General features: G+C 42.7%; 1 long non-coding RNA gene across 1 annotated transcript; it reads left to right on the top strand.

Annotated features, from left to right (window-relative positions):
- Positions 1 to 579: 579 nt before the first annotated feature.
- On the top strand, positions 580 to 5,759 carry LOC105517418. Its single transcript, XR_001002667.1, has 4 exons — positions 580 to 1,323; positions 2,690 to 2,834; positions 4,144 to 4,196; positions 5,248 to 5,759. It is a non-coding gene; the product is annotated as an uncharacterized LOC105517418 (long non-coding RNA).
- The last annotated feature ends 1,271 nt before the right edge of the window (positions 5,760 to 7,030 follow it).

Raw genomic sequence — 7,030 nt, 5'->3', positions numbered from 1 at the left:
ACATTTCAACAGTAAGGGACTCGTCTAGGCTTTTCTTTGTTTCACAGGTTTCATGGAACAGCACCTTTGCTATTCTCAGGTGGCACACACCTTTGGATGAAACCACTGGTCCTGTGCCAGCGAAACTGTAGCTTTATTTTGTGGCTTTTGCTACTTCATTTGTGACTGCCTTACTGTCAAAAATTCACATACCGATGGCAGAAAGAACAGATTTCTAATTTTATTTCCAGGCTGCTGCTCTAGTTCATATCTACACAGATGGGTCTATATTAGTTGGTCATGGCAGAGCTAAATTGGGACAGGGTATTAACACCAAAATGACACAGGTGAAAGAGGTTGTTTCAGTTTCACCATCAGCCAGAATTGGACCTCATAAAATATTCCCAGACTGCACTGTATCACCTCTGGGCTTTGTGATGCAATGACTAGAATTCTCCACAGCGTCCCTAGGAGCTCATTCTGAATTACCTGGTAATAAGCCAACTGGAACTTGGGAAGAGAGCTTCACCTGCCTTCTCTAGTGAGAGGGGCTTCACCAAAACCCAGCTGCCCAGGGAACCAGTGGCTCCTCACCCTTGACTGGAGCAGCTGTAACTTTTCATGGGCTCCAAAGTTCAGTGAGGAGCGGCAGCATTCCCGGACAACTCCTGTGTATTAATTACACATATATTTAAGTTCTAATTGCACCCCAAATCCAGACTTCCTGGTGCCAGACAACTTGTTCATTCCTCAGTCGAGTCCACTTTCTCATGCTTACTCTATGAAAAGGGAACCCATGATAGGGTCAGGGTCCCCCCTCTAGAATGCAGACCTCCTTATCTGAGAACAGAGATCTCCCCAGGCTGCCCTCTTGGAAGGACAGAGGGCAGAAGCCTTGCTGAGCCAAAGACCCTGGTATCTGGAGAAGGACAAGCGCGGCATCCCATTTTGAGAGGGGACAGGTGCAGATATCCCTGGTTTGGTCAGCTGAACTTGAAGACCAGTGCCAAGAGTAACTCACTCAATGCTGGTCACTCAGTGACCCACGTTCCAAGCAAGTCTCTCACAAAGCTTTAATGAGTACCAGCCCCTGGAGTAACGTAATGAAGACAATACTGAGTGCTGTACAGTCATGCCTCACTTAACAACAGGGATATGATCTGAAAAACACATCTTTAGGCAATTTTGCCATTGTGGGGGCATCACAGAGTAGTATATTTTCATAAACCTAGACGGTATGGCCTACTGCACACTTAGGCTATATGGTCTAGCCTATTGTTCCTAGGCTCCAAACCAGCGCAGCATATTACTACACTGAATGCTGTAAGCAATGGTAACATAATGGTAAGTATTTGTGTACCCAGATATATCCAAACATACAGTAAAAATCTGGTACAGTAAAAATCTGGTATAAAAGATAAAGAAATTTACACCTGTATAAGACACTTACCATGAATGGAGCTTGTAGGACTAAAAGTTGCTCTGGCTGGGTCAGTAAGTAATGAGTGGATGTGAAGACCTGGCACGTGAGTGTAGACTTAATAAACACTGCACACTTAGGCTACACTACATTTATTTTAAAAATAATTAGGTCAGGTGTGGTGGCTTACACCTGTAATCCCAGCACTCTGGGAGGCTGACACAGGCTGATCACTTGAGTCCAGGAGTTCAAGACCAGCCTCAGCAACATGGGGAAACCCTGTGTCTACAAAAGAAAATATGAAAATTAGCCAAGCATGGTGGCATACACCTGTAGTTCCAGCTACTTGGGAGGCTGAGGTAGGAGGATCACCTGAGCCCAGGAGATGGAGGTTTCAGTGAGCCGATATCATGCTGCTGACCTCTAGCCTGGGCAACAGAGCCAAAAAAATAAAGTTACATTAAAAAATAAAGTAATTATGCCACAACACTATGACAGCTATGATGTCACCAGGCAACAGGAATTTTTCAGTTCCATTATAATCTTGTGGGACCACTGTCATATATGTGGTCCACTGTTGACTAAAACATCATTATGCCACACGTGAATGCATTTAAAACCACCCTTCAAAGTAGGTATTAATGCCCATATAATTCAAATAAAAATACTTTGGAGAGCAAAGGGAGCCACTGACATTAACACAAAGACAACCAGTGTAAACAGGGATTGTCCTGGGCAAAGCAGGCTGTGTGGTCACCTGGTTCTGGTATCTCCAGGTCACGGACAAGATCCCCATGGCATGGAGAGTATAAGTGATCCACATACTGAGAAGAAGCAGAGCTATTCAATCACAGGGATGTCTGGCTCTAAAACTCCCATTTCTCTACACACCACGCTGCCTTTCTCTGTGCCTGCGTTCTTGTGTTCACTGGCTGGACAGGGATTTTCATAGCCTTGGTAAGTATGCAGCAAATCCTAAATGGAACCTCAGCACATAAAACACATAAAAACAGAGCCATTTTGGTTGAACTAGGCAAATGGATCTTGCATTCTATCTATCCTCCCTCTAGCCTCCACTTTTACCTCCTGGGTGAAAAAGCCCTGCCTTGGCACTGGTTCCACAGGGAACACCAGAGTCAGCCCCTTATCCAGAGGTGGAGACAAGCCAAATGGAAGGTATCTGCAGGACGCAGGGAGGATGGTGATTGTTACAGGGTGAGAAACACAGTCGAGTTTGAAAGGTTTCCCTATTTGATTCTCTGCCACTCTTCTGTCCATTTCCACCTGCAGAATACCTGCCAGACTCTTGTGGAATGCTTTGAACCTATCATCAGATGGAGTGCTAGTGGCACCTGGGAGAAGTGGGTGAGCACCAGGTGTGGCTGAAGCCTGCAGAGCTCCTGTGGGATCACTGAGTGGAAGCACCTGTTCCCAGGTATGCTGCATCCCTGCCACTTCCTCCTCCTGTCCTGTACAACCTGGGGCATCCCTCCCCAGTCATCAGTGAGCAGGCAGATCACCTGGGCATCAGTTAAAATGCAGATTCTTATTCTGTATGTCTGAGTGGGGCCTCAGAGTCTGCATTTCCGTCAACCTCCCATGTAATACCTGCACTGCTGAACCACGCTTTAAGTAGCACTCGTGACTGGTGGATATAAAATGATAGTATCTCCATCATAAGGAGGTGACCAGGAGCTAGGAAGAAAGTCATTCTTACATTGGTCCAGCAATTAAAGATTAGTGAGCTGAGTTCATAACGGACAGATATAAATCAATCATTCACCTTGCAACCAGATCTTATGAAACAGAAATCTCTGATTCATCTGGATATTTACTCACACCTGGAGAAATAGCTCAGTAACAATGTTAAAGCCATTCGTGTTTAAATACCACTTAGTGTGTGTCTGGTTATTTGCTAAGGAAGATAGAGCCTACATCATCTAAAGTTCAACTTTGGAAATTTGCAGGGAAAAAAAGCAATACATTTAAAGGAAGTTCTTGCAGGGGAAGCTGTTATATTGGATTACATTTTGAAAAACAGCTTCAGCTAAAGCTACAAATGCTTGCTATTTTTCACACCTGCATTTCAAACATTTATAGGGAAAACTGGATAGTCTTTGGGTGGTAGTTCTTGTTCTTCTTTCAGAATAAAGACTTCATTTTAAAACGTGATCCAGATTTTTAAAAATTGAGGCAGCAGAAGTTCTGCAGGGCCCTGAGTATTTAGTTCGTGCTGTTAGAAAGTCTCCAGGTGATTTTGAAGTTTTGTGGGAAGCCCTCAGGGAGCGGCGATGGATGGGATGTGGTGGCAGTAACTTGAGGGATTACCGAACTTACCTCCTTTATCTCTTAGTTTCTCTGAAACTTAAAAATACATGCATATTCCAACCAAGCTGACGCTCCATCTAGACTTGTTCCCCATATATGGAGACAGGAGGATGGAGATCCTCAGCTAGGCTTTGTTTGGGGACCCTGAATTTAAACTTCCACCACAGGTGCTTACCTTCATCACTTCTTCCCTTGCTCTTTAAATAGATCCACCAAAGCAGTGACTTAGCAATCATCCTGGGCATCCTTAGCAATCATTCTTCACAGAGAACCCACTTGCGCACTCTGCTTGTTCACTCAGTAAAATAACATTCCCAACAATAAGGAAAATTATGACATCTAGAAAACCATTATTTTCCCATGTTTTGCTTTTGTCCAGTTGTGTATTTTTCCTTTCATCATATTCTTTTTTGCAGGTTAATGAAGCGTTTGCTCAAAGCATTAGTCTCTCTGCCACTGGATATTTTAGGTAAGAGGTATCTAATACTGTCCTACAATTATTCCCTTTTAGAATGGAAAAGGGACTTTGAAAAGATGTGCTCAGTTGTTTATATTTTTAATATTAAGTCTATTATTATTTATTTTATTTCTTTTTTATTGAAAGGTTTTCATTAGAAAGAGAAACCCTGTATTATCAGAACAGGAAGGCAGATAATTTTGAGATGAGTCCCATAATTTCCTTCCTGCAATGCCTTAGTACACATAAACCTGCCACAGGTTTATAGATTTGATATTAAATGATCCTGTGAATAGTGAGGACAGATAAAGATAGAGGGATTTTTGCAAAGCTTTTAGTGCTTCCCAGTATGGATTTAGTGCTTATACCTTTCAGTCTCAGTGTCTAATAGGATGCAGCACTTTGGGATTTCTAATATTTCTTGCTCTCCAGAAATCTTGCCTTATATCCTGCCTCTTGTGACTCTCTTCTCTTGTCTAATGGGAGATTGGTTATAAAAGCTGTGATGACCAAAACAACCCCATACAGATAGCATGGGAAGTTGAGCAAGGTACCCCATCAGACATGAGAATTTGTCCAAACAAGCAACAGGAAGATCTCACTGGAAGCAGTAAGAAACTAACCATGCTTTTACCATATTGAGCATACATGGGCACATCTCCTAGGCTTATTGGGAGGGTTGTCTGGTATCCTGGTGGCATCTATAAATACAAAGCTCACATTTGAAGGTAGGTTGGATCTTCTTGAATGGGGAGGTCATGCCTAGTGTCAGTAACCCAGAGGAAAGACGTGAATTTAGGAAACTAGAACTGAGGGAGCTCAGATTCTGTTGGTCTCACAGGTCAACCATGGAAGTTACAGGCACCCCTGGCCAGTGGGTATAAATAATAGTCACCATCATGAGGAGGTAGACCAGAAACCAGGAAGAACCCATGTATTGGTTCAACAATTGAAGAGAAGTAAGCTGAGTTGTAAAGATCAATGAAATTGTCTCTTTTTCTTGTTCTTTTGTTTCTTCCTTTCATTTATCCAAGTCTTATATGAACATTCTAACTCTGATCAGTTGGTCTACGGAGAATCAACCCAAGAGTCCTGCATCCAGTATAAGAAAAAAAGAGGGAAACAGTGCCCCATTAGGCCAATGTGTCAGTGGTAGGATCAGACATAGACCCCAAAGGAAGTGAGTCTTGGGTGAAAGCCAAGGCCATAAGGACCACCCAGTGCCAACCCTGAGGTTCTGAACTTTATTTTTGGTAAGAAAAGTGAAATTTCCTCACAGCAATAGGCAAAAATGGAAAGCTATCCTGGCACACAAGTATAGAATGCCACCAGAGACAAGCAGCTGGCAGAAAAAGCCAGGCCACTAGCATCAGAGACAAAGAACTGTGAGCTTGAGAGGCTATGGCAGATGACGAGGGATGGACAGTGAGGGAGAAAGAGACTCAGATGCAACAGAGGCTCGGTGGCTAGTCTTGGGACCCAGCCAGGGCTTATCGTAAAGTAAGGACTTGGTAACTTTTTGTATCTTTGCCTTGGCAACCAGGAAACTCAAAGTTCAATTTTATGCTTCATTTAGTTATGTTTTGTTGTTGCTGTTGTTGTTTATAGAGACAGAGTCTTGCTCTGTCACCCAGGCTGGAGTGCAGTGGCATGATCTTGTCTCACTGCAACCTCTGGCTCCCGGGTTCAAACAATTCTCCTGCCTCAGCCTCCCGAGTAGCTGGGACTACAGGTGCGTGCTGCCACCCCCATCTAATTTCTTTTGTATTTTAGTAGAGACAGCATTTCACCGTGTTGCCCAGGTTGGTCTCAGACTTCTGAGCTCAGGTAATCCGCCTGCCTCGGCCTCCCAAAATGTTAGGATTACAGGCATGAGCCACCGCACCTGGCCAGTTTTTATCATATATAAATTCCTACTCTCTTATTATTCATTTCATCTCATTTCTTGACTCTCATCTTTTACACTTATTTTAATGATTGGCTATTGTATTTGTATCTAATGTGAATGCTTTCTATAAATAGACTCATGTAAGGCTTGTTTAGGAAATAAGTGAAATTGAATTAAATATGTATGTCTCACACGAATCTCTTAAGTTTCTCGGTAGATGAAAAAGACCTTCCTTATAACAACGCTTGTCATACCTGAAGAACATTATTTAGCCAGTTCTCAATCTTCTCTTTACCAGAATTGATTTTAACTCGTTTTTAGCTTTTGAAACAAGTTTACAGAAAAGTTGCATGCATACTATAAAGAATTTTATTTCCCCTAAATCGTTTGAGAGTAAATTGCTGGCCTAATGCCCCATCAGCCCTGAATACTTAAGAGTTTAGTTCTACACACTATACAATATACCCATCAGAATCCAGAAATTAACACCGGCACACAACTACTATCTCATTATCAGACTCCCTTCAAGATTTGCCAATTGTCCCAATCAAGTATTTTATAGCAAAAATATTCAATACAGAATCTCACTTTTCATTGAGTTGTCCAGTCTCTCAGGTGTCCTGGAGCAGGGATCGGGTCGTCCCTCTCTCTTCGACATCCATGACTTTGACACTTCGGAAGGTTTTGGCCAGTTATCTTGTCCAATGTCTCCCGTTTGGAGTTTGTCTATTGTTTTGTCATGGTTAGATCAAGGTTATGCGTCCTTGTCAGAATATTACAAAAGTGACTCTGTGTTCCCCTCATGGCATCCTGCCAGGCAACGCATGACTTCGACGTGTCATACTTGGTTAAGATGGCATCTACCAAGACTCTCCACAGTGAAGTGGTTTTTCTCCTTCTGTAGTTAATAAACATTCTGCGGGGAGATACTTTGAAACTACGTCAATATATTGTTCCT

Source organism: Colobus angolensis, unplaced genomic scaffold (genome assembly GCF_000951035.1).
Source record: "Colobus angolensis palliatus isolate OR3802 unplaced genomic scaffold, Cang.pa_1.0 Scaffold30, whole genome shotgun sequence".
Taxonomy (NCBI): Eukaryota; Metazoa; Chordata; class Mammalia; order Primates; family Cercopithecidae; genus Colobus; species Colobus angolensis.
This window is presented reverse-complemented; position numbering and strand designations above follow the sequence as displayed.